The 10,631-nt window shown below is 41.4% G+C and overlaps 1 pseudogene; it reads left to right on the top strand.

The window, feature by feature from the left end:
- The first annotated feature begins 9,036 nt into the window (after window positions 1–9,036).
- LOC147001867 (aspartate aminotransferase, mitochondrial pseudogene) lies at window positions 9,037–10,332 on the top strand (annotated as a pseudogene).
- The last annotated feature ends 299 nt before the right edge of the window (window positions 10,333–10,631 follow it).

The raw sequence follows: 10,631 nt of genomic DNA, 5'->3' as shown, positions 1-10,631 counted from the left end.
TTACATCTTTTACAGTTATACTATATTTTACATTGTAGCATTAGCATTACATCTTTTACAGTTATACTATATTTTACATTGTAGCATTAGCATTACATCTTTTACAGTTATACTATATTTTACATTGTAGCATTAGCATTACATCTTTTTTTTTACAGTTATACTATATTTTACATTGTAGCATTAGCATTACATCTTTTACAGTTATGCTATATTTTACATTGTAGCATTAGCATTACATGTTTGAGTACAAACAAGAAATGGAAGGTTATGGTTTTACTAGAGGTTATGTGTTGAGAAGTAAACGCATCAACTTGTAGTAGTTTTGTCAACTTGACACAGGCAATAGCCATCTAGAAAGAGGGAACCTAGACTGGAAAAATGCATATCAATTGGTATGTAGCCAACTCTCTGGAGCATTTTCTTGGCTAATGATCAACGTGAAAGTCCCAAGCTCACTGTGGGCAATGGAACTCCCATTCTGGTAGTTTTGTGTTGTGTGAAAATAGCAATTCTTCCTGAAACATGAGAATCAAGTCTGTTAGCAGCATCCCTCCACGGTTCTGTTTCAGATCCTGACTCTGGGTTCTTCCTTGACTTCCTGCCCTGGCTTCCCTTGATGATGGACCATAACCCGTGAGCCAAATAAACTTTTTACTCTCCAACTTGGTTTTGGTCAGATTTTACTACACCCATAGAAAGAAACCTAGGACAGTATGTAAAAACTGCTGCATCAAGACAGACTTCCAGCAAGGACAGAAGCTTTGGTATGTCAAAAGCTCCAGGCGGGAGGCAGTGGGTGTTTCAGTTCAGATCACAGAATCTAAATGGGCAGTCTCAATAGCCTTGGACAGTATAGCTTTGTTTTTAATTCAAAACGCCTGTTCTTAGAGTTAATGTTTTTCAGCTTGTTACAGTTTTGTATTGTCAATATTCCATTGAAAGACCATTCACACACTGTATAACTCAGTCATTCAAAGTGTATTCTATGATAGAGTTTTGTTAATAGCTATTACGTGGAAATAGACATTTGTCCTATGTGGTCTATTGTACTTGGTGCCTATCACATGCTTTTGTATATTTCAAACTTCATTTTGTAGCAAAAGTCAGTATGTCATTTTTTTCCCATTGTTGTGACATTGTTTTCCATGGGTTGGCTACATTTTTCCAGTCATCTATTGTCAAACACTGGGTTATTTCTACTTTGTGAAGTTATAGATATGCAGATATGAGCACTTGTATACTACTTCTTATGTGATACACACTTTCATTTCTCTTTGGTATATTACTAGGAAATTAATTACTATTTTTCAAAGTAACTTCAATATTTTCCCTTCCCATGAACAGTGCATGCTGATTTCAAGTTCTCCATGCTTTAGACAAAACTTGTTCTATTATCTTTATTTTATATTTTCAGTTTTCATGGGAGTGATGTTGTCTTAGGGTTTTATTGCTGTGAAAAGACAGTATGGCCAAGGCAACTATTATCAAGTAAAACATGTAATTGGGGATACCTTACAGTTAATGGATATTACAGATAATGGTCAAGTTTAGCCCACTATCATCACGGTGGGAAGCCTGGTAATGTTCAGTCAGACACAGAGCTGAAGGAGCCTTAAGTTCTGCCTCTTGATCCTCAGGTAGCCAAACCAGACTGGATGTATTTAAGACCTCAAAGCCCTGTCTCCACAGTATCACACTTGCACTAAGAAGGCAACACTTCCTCCAGTAAAGCCATGCCTACCAACAGTGCCACTCTGTACAGACAGTCACCAAACACAGGAATCTATGGGGGTGGGGGGACCTATTCAAGCCACCACCTGGGTCATACACTGTTAGAGTTTTGTGTTTTCTATAATCTCACAGTGTTTAACATTCTTTCATGTGCTTATCAAGCATTTCCATAAAATTCTTAGAAGACCATCTATGCACCTTTTTGCTCATTTTTAAACCTAGGTTATTTCTCTGTTTATCACTAAGGTGAGGAGAGGCTTATGAATTCTGTTTGGAGGTGTGCTATCAGATAAATGAATTGTAAATACTTTTTTCCCATTGTGGGGCCATTCTCATGTTATTAATAATGTGCTTTGAACCATAAAGATCATTTTATCTGTGTTCTATTTTCCTTCCCACTCCAGTAAAATATCTAAGAAAGATGTGCCTACAACATTCACAAGAATCTATACCATGTTTATTGATATATGGTTTATAGCTTTGCTATTTTATTTTTAATCTAGGATCCATTTAGACTTAGGTTTTATGTATTGAATAAAATAAAGGTATCATCGTAGTTTCACACAGGAACATCAAAATGTGTTCCCCAATTCTCAACTTCATATAGAAAATAACAACAACAACAACAAAAAAAACAAAAAACAAACAAGCAAATAACTCCCCCCCCCCAAAAAAAAAACAGGATAGAAAAAACAACCCTGAAAAAAAAAAACTTCTGGAGATATCACTATCCCTGACTTCAGGCTGTACTGCACAGAAACAGTAGTAAAAGTTACATGGTTTTGGTATAGAAACAGACAGGTTGATCAATGGAATCAAATGAAGACCCAGAAACAAAGGCACATATGTAAGGACACTTGATTTTTGAAAAAGAAGCCAAATTGATACAATGGAAAAAAGAGAGCATCTTCAACAAATAGTGATGATCTAACTGGCTGTCACCATGTCGAAGAGTGCAAACAATTCCTCTTTCTCACCCTGCACAAAACTCAAATCCAAGTTGACCTAAGACCACAACCAGGTATACTAAATCTAATAGAACAGAAAGTAGAGAATAAGCTTGAACTCATCGGTACGAGAGATGACTTCCTGAACACAACACTAAATGGCTCAGGCACTAAGATCAACAAGGACCTCATAAAACTGAAAATCTTCAGTAAGTCAAAGGACTCCTTCAATAGGACAAAACAACAGCCTACATATTGGAAAAAGATCTTCACCAACCTGTCATCTAACAAAGGATTAATATCTAAATTATATAAGGGACTCAAGAGGGTAGACACCAACACCAATAACCCAATTATAAAAGAAGCACAAGCCTGATAAAGCTGTCTCTTGAGAGGCTATGCCAGTGCCTGACAAATACAGAAGTGGATACTCACAGTCATCTATTGGATGAAGCACAGGGTCCCCAATGAAGGAGTTAGAGAAAGGACCCGAGGAGCTGAAGAGGTTTGCAGCCCTGAAGGAGGAACAACAAATATAAACTAACCAGTAACCCCAGAGCTCCCTGGGACTAAACCACCAATCAAAGAAAATACATGGTGGGACTCATGGCTCTAACTGAATATGTAGCAGAGAATGACCTAGTCGGTCATCAATGGGAGGAGAGGCCCTTGGTTCTGTGACTGTTCTATGCCCCAGTATAGGGGAATGCCGAGGCCAGGAAGCAGGAGTGGGTGGGTTGAGGAGCAGGGGCAGTGGGGAAGGGATAGGGGATCTTTGGAGTGGAAACTAGGAAAGGGGATAACATTTGAAATGTAAATAAAAATATATTTAAAAAAAAAAACCTTGAGGGACCCACGAGATATAGAGGAATTCACGCCAGAAATTAAGCAACATTTAGAGCCCAGTGTGGTGGCGCACACCTTTAATCCCAGCACTCGGGAGGCAGAGGCAGGCAGATTTCTGAGTTCGAGGCCAACCTGGTCTACAAAGTGAGTTCCAGGACAGCCAGGGCTATACAGAGAAACCCTGCCTCGAAACCCTCGCCCCCCAAAAAGATTTGCCTCAGTACGGGGGAACGCCAGGGTCAAGAAGTGGAAGTGGGTGGGTAGGGGAGTGGGTGGGGTGAGGGTCTGGGGGACTTTTGGGATAGCATTTGAAATGTAAATGAAGAAAATACCTAATTAAAAAAAAGAAACATTTAGAGCTGAGCAGCAATGAAAATACTGCATATTAATAATGTAGGCTAGAGCTAAAGTAAACTATCATGAAAAAGCATTGCCTTAACTCATCAAGAAATATATTTCTGCAATAACAATTAATGAAAACAGGCCATGGGTTGAAAGGAGAATAGGGAGGGGCTCATGAGAGGGTTTGTGGGAAGCAGAGGAAAGGAAGGAATGCTGTAATTAAATTACATTCTCAGAAATAAACTAAAGCAACAAAGTATAAAAAAGAGAAGAGAGAGAAGTACAGAGCTAAACAGAGAATTCTCAACAGAGAAATCTCTTGCCAATCAAAATGGCCTTGAAATTCCACCCTAGACCCATGAGAATGGCTAAGATCAAAAACTCAAGGAATGGCACGTGCTGTGGAGGATGTGGAGAGAAGGAAACACTCCTCCATTGCTAAGTGGAGTGGAAACTTGTAAAAAAGAAAACTCTGCAAATCAATGTGTCTCTTTCTCAGAAAAAGCAAAACAAAACAAACATAACAAATAAACAAACAAAAAACCGGGAATAGTTCTACCTCAAGATCCAGTTATACCACTCCTGGGCAAAACCACAAAAGATTCTCCATCATCCCACAAGGACCCTTGCTCAACTGTGTTCAAGCAGCTTTATTTGTAATATCCAGAAACTGGAAACAACCTAGATGTCCCTCAACTGAAGAATAGATAAAGAAAATGTGGTTCATTTAAACAATGGAATACTACTCAGCTATTAAAATCAAGGACATCACAAAGTTTGCACGCAAATGGAAGGAACTATAACATCATTCTGAGTGAGGTTAACCAGACCCCAAAGGAAATGCATGGTGTGTACTCACTTTTACCTGGATAGTAGCTATAAAGTTCAGTGTAACCCTACTATGATCCACAGGGGTATAGGGGTAAAATGTGTATAAGAGGGTATTCTGAGAGGGGAAGCTGATATTGGGATGCAAAGTGAATAAATAAATAAATCCATTATAAATCATCATCGTCATCATCATCAAGACACACTTTGCTCTATTGTCCAGGAACTTAAAACTGTTTGGGGAAGAGCAAATCCTTTACTCTCATACCTGGATATAACTACGAACATATTTGAGTAAAAACTGCCCATGTTTGAATGGGGCATTTGAAATGTAATGAAGAAAATATCTAATAAAAAATGCCTTAAAAAAAGAAAATGTGGTACATTTACACAATGAAGTACTACACAGCTATAAAAAACAATGAATTTATAAAATTCTTAGGCAAATGGATGGAACTAGAAAATATCATACTGAGTGAGGTAACCCAATCACAAAAGAACACACATGATATGCACTCACTGATAGGTGGATATTAGCCCAGAAGCTTGGAATACCCAAGATATAATTGACAACCACATGAAGCTTAAGAAGGAAGACCAAAGTGTGCGTACTTCAATCCTTCTTAGAAGGGGGAACAAAATACCCATGGAAGGAGTTACAGAGACAAAGTGTGGAGCAGAGACTGAAGGAATGACCATCTAGAGACTGCCCCACCTGGGGATCCATCCCATTTACAGTCACCAAACCCAGTACACTATTGTGGATGCCAACAAGTGCTAGCTGACAGAAACTTGTTATAGATGTCTCCTGAGAGGCTCCACCAGTGCCTGAAAAATACAGAGGTGGATGCTCATAGCCATCCTTTGTGCGGAGCACAAGGTCCACAATGAAGGTGCTAGAGAAAGCACCCAAGGAGCTGAAGGGGTTTGCAGCCCCATAGGAGGAATGACAATATGAACTAACCGGTACCTCCAGAGCTCCCAGGGACTAAACCACCAACCAAAGAGTACACATTGTGGGACTCATGGCTCTAGCTGCATATGTAGCAGAGGATGGCCTAGTTGGTCATCAATGGGAGGAAAGGGCCTTGGTCCTGTGAAGCCTCTAAGCCCCAATGTAGGGAATGCCAGGGCCAGGAAGCAGGAATGGGTGGGTTGTTGAGCAGGGGGAGGGAGGAGGGGATAGGGGGTTTATGGAGAAAAAACCAGGAAAGGGGATAACATTTGAAATGTAAATTAAGAAAATATCTAATAAAAAAAGAAAAATTGCTTTCTATTTTAATGATTTTCTGTACTGTGCATTAATATCCTAGTAAACAAACTAAGTACCATTATTAAAAGATAAGAATCTTTCTGTTATGAGTATTCTCTACCAGTTGCACCGAGAGGCAATCTAAATGGCACCTGGCAGTCAACTCTATAGAGTCTTGACATCTAATTAGTTACTCTCACAGAGACATCATTGACCATGCTGTAGCACTCATTGTATGTTTTAGAAACAGGATTTCAAGATGCTTTAGAATATCTGTCTCTGAAGCATAAAATATAGGAAGCTCCTGGTCTCAACAGAGGAAAACACATCTGTCTCCAGCCCTGGTCTCAGGTTTATGTGCAGACAGGATGTGCCTGGGGAGCACTGTGCACTGACTGCGCAGAAGTATGCGGCTGAGTCCCCAGGATGGGCAGCTGTGAGGTTCAGAGAGAGTTGTTTGTCTTTCTTGTTCAGTAGGACAGTGAATCCTTGTCCTTCATTTATTTCTGTACTTGAGAAAACCTTCATAAGCAACTGAAGACCTGCCCCAGGCTCTTGCTTGTACCAGAAGAAGTAATAATTGTTAGGGTCTGTGTAGGTGCAGATGATAACGGCGCTGTCTCCCTCCCGGATACTCAGGTGAGAAGGGCGTTGCTCCACCTGCTCTCCTCTGCTCATACCTGTGCAAAAGGAAACAGCAGAAGACCATCAGGCTGCCATTCTCCAGACTTTGCTTTCCTCCCTACAGTGATTTCAAACATTCTGGAGAAGTCCAGTCTGCTCCACAGACTGATAATGAACACTGACAAACACGTTGTTCCCCAAAAGCTCTCACTCACAGTTCAGCTGCAGCCAGAAGCACAGGAACAAAGGTCCAGTCACTCTATTCATTGCTTTCCCTCTGGACTGTGGCCTTCAGCCAGACAAGATGCTTCTGTGATCAGTTCACCTCCACAGCATTAAAGCTTCTTCAGCTGTTGGAACAGAGAGCAGCTGATTGCAGGCTGCTCTTTCAACAGGCAAAGTCTCTTCAGGAGTTTGCAGGAGTGGAGATGCTCTGCCCCCTTGTGGACAGCTTCTTCCTGCTGCACCAGCTGCTCCAGTCCTCTTTATATTACTTTTAAAAATCTATGTTTTGCTTTTATTCAAAATTTGTCTTACAGTTATAGACTGCAGAGCTGAGAACTGATTGAATGTTATCGACCTATAGCACACAATTTCAAATATATCTATACTCTTAGAATAAATATTTTTGAGACATTCTTGACAGTCTCATCCATCATGTAGAATAGTTAACACCAAGTAAAACTAGAAAACATTGAGACAAGTACTCCATTAGTGGATTTCACTGTTCTCCTGTTTCCCCAACACCCAACATGCTCAGGATACAATGCCTGTTTAGACATTAGTCACCCCAAAATGTACAAATTTGGGATTTCTGGAAGCAGTGAGAAACTGCATAGTGAAAAGATTTAAAAATTGATAGTGATCAGAAAAGACAATACACAGAAAAGGGATGCACCTGAAGTGAATGCAACACTTTTAAGCAACTGACCCTTGAAAACACAAACGCACGCACACACACACACACACACACACACACACACACAGAGAGAGAGAGAGAGAGAGAGAATAGACAGAATGGAGAGAGAAAGAGGCAGACAATTTATACACTAAACCATATTCCTGTCTGTATAACTGCTTTTAATGTATCTAAAAGATTTTTATAATTTGTGACTTATTTTTCATTTTATTCTGGAAATTTTAAAATTCTTCCATGCTTGTTTTCAATGAATCATTGGCCCTTTTCCCATCTTCATGTAATTGTGCAGTTTCTCTTGCTATTAACTTCTCATCCTATCCCACCACAATCTTATAAGAAACAAGCAGTCATTTTAACTCTTTTTGTACTTATTAAGGCTTATATTATGAGCAGCAATGTGATCTATTCTAGAAAACCTCCACGTGCTATGAGAAGAATGCATACTCTGTGCTCTGTGAAATTCTGTTAAGCCCATTTGATCCATGGTGTCTTTTAATTCCGATATTTCTCTCCTCGTTATTAGTTAGCATATTCTTTGTAAAGATGAATGGGGCTTTGATGATGTGATGGTGAGCATAGCTACCTTTCAAAGATGTTTGCAAATTTCATAGGTTCTCTTTTTTTCTCTCTCTCTGTCTGTCTGTCTCTCTCAATATAAGTTTTAGCTAAAAATGTTTAAAGCAGTTTGCAGTTTTAAAAGAAAGACTTATAATTATAAATACTTTCACTGGAATAGCAGAGTGAAAATTCTCTTTTGGGGAGACCCACTTATACCCCCCGGGGAACTAAGCTTCAGGACGGCCCATGGGCATATAAACCAGACCCACCTACAGCTCCCAGGAACCCCTTGAATTTTGCTTCAGAAGTCTAGCAAACAGAACCTCCAACAAGTAAGAAAGCTGGATTCCTATGCTTAGACATGCCTACCCCACCCCGAAATTTAGTAAACAAACACAATCCATGGACCTCCTCCAGAAAAGGACGTGTCTTCCCCTGCTTAGATGCACACAATTCAGAAACTATACTCCAGTTCCTGGCCAACCTGATGTACTAGATCCATCTAAAACCGCTAGGAACTTTGTTCCAGGAGCCCAGCCACGCAGCCTTTGTAACAAGTAGGCTACTGACTGCTCCAGCTTAGGCCAACATATGCCTCTCTGGAACTTTTTGTACCAGCCCCAAGTAGGAAAATTACTCTCCCTTAGTCTTATCCTGTACATTAGACATCTCTCTGCTAAGAAGAAAGGTAGATTGAACAAAGATGATGGGATGGGGAAGTAGCAAAGGAAGAAAAAGAAGGAGGAACCATAACCAACAATGTGCTGTAGATGTGAAATTCCAACACAGAAACAGAACCAGATATGAAACCAAGATATAGATCTGTTCCACAAATTACTAATGCCATACATACACATTACCTGGAAGAATTTCCAGACAAAGAATTCAAAAGAGTGATTATAAGTATGCTTAAACAATTCAACGATGGGCTTCCCTGATCTCAGCTCTACTACCACCCACTGCCATCTTACCCCCCACCCCCAACCATGGCCCTCCTGCACTCTAGCCGTGTCCTCTCTGAGATGGCTGCTGCCTTTCACCCAGGTCTTGCTGCTGCAGCCTCTGCCAGAGCCAGCTCCTGGTGGACCCATGTCGAAATGGGACCTTCAGATCTCATCCTGGAAGTTACTGAAACCTACAAGAGAGATACTAACAGCAAGAAGAGGAACCTGGGAGTTGGTGCCTACAGGGATGATAACAGAAAGCCATACGTGCTCCCCAGTGTTTGGAAGGCAGAGGCCCAGATTGCTGCAAAAAGTTTGGACAAAGAATGCCTGCCTATTTTATAAGGCTTCTGCAGAACTGATCCTGGGCGAGAACAATGAAGTGTTGAAAAGCAGCCGGTTTGTCACTGTGCAGACCATTTCCAGAACTGGAGCCTTAAGGGTTGGAGGCAATTTTCTGCAAAGATTTTTTTTAAGTTCAGCAGAGATGTCTTTCTGCCCAAACCATCCTGGGGAAAACATATGCCCATCTTCAGGGATGCTTGGAGATGCTGGCATGCATCTCCAAGGTTATCGCTACTATGACCCCAAGACTTGCGGCTTTGATTTCTCTGGAGCCCTAGAAGACATAACAAAAATCCCAAAGCAGAGTGTTCTCGTCCTGCAAGCCTGTGCTCACACCCCATGGGTGTGGACCCGTGTCCAGAGCACTGGAAGGAAATGACAACCGTGGTGAAGAAAAAGAATCCCTTCGCATTCTTTGACTTATCTACCAAGGCTTTTGCCAGCGGTGATGGTGGTAAGGATGCCTGGGCCGTGCGGCACTTCATCAAGCAGGGCATCAAGGTCTGTCTCTGCCAATCGTATGCCAAGAACATGGGCCTATACGGTGAGCGTGTGGGAGCCTTCACGGTGGTCTGCAAAGATGCCAAAGAAGCCAAAAGGGTAGAGTCACAGCTAAAGATCCTGATCTGTCCCCTGTATTCTAACCCACATCTCAATGGGGCCCGGATTGCAGCAACCATCCTGACTTCTCCAGACTTGTGGAAGCAGTGGTTGCAAGAGGTGAAAGGCATGGCTGACCGCATCATCAGCATGAGGACCCAGCTGGTCTCCAAGTTGAAGAAAGGGGGCTCTTCCCACAACTGGCAGCACATCACTGATCAGATCAGCATGTTCTGTTTCACCAGCTTAAAGCCTGAGCAGGTGGAGTGGCTGACCAAGGATTTCTTGGTCTACATGACAAAAGATGGCCAAATCTCCGTGGCAGGGGTCACCTATGGCAATGTGGGCTACCTTGCCCACCTTGCTGATGCCATTCACCAGGTCACCAAGTAATTCCCAGGTGCGAAGGAATAGAGACCACTTTCCTTTCAGCCTTTGCCCTCGTGAGAGTCACATGCAGGGTGAGGGAGGGTGGATGGTGGTGAGTAGATCCGGTTTCCAACCACAGTGCATAATGCTCGCTCTGAGACTAAACTCATTCCTCGGAAAAGAGGTAGGGCTGAAGCTTCCACTGCTGGTATCTGGAATTTTTTCAGCTCTAAACCAAACTCCCTCATCCTTTTGTCTCCAGCTTTTCTGAAAGTTTATGCAGGCAAGAAAAATCACAGTTTTACTACAGAACAATTGTGATA

The sequence above is a fragment of the Mus caroli genome, unplaced genomic scaffold, assembly GCF_978045245.1.
Source record: "Mus caroli unplaced genomic scaffold, Mus_caroli_1 scaffold_12, whole genome shotgun sequence".
Classification (NCBI taxonomy): domain Eukaryota; kingdom Metazoa; phylum Chordata; class Mammalia; order Rodentia; family Muridae; genus Mus; species Mus caroli.
This window is presented reverse-complemented; position numbering and strand designations above follow the sequence as displayed.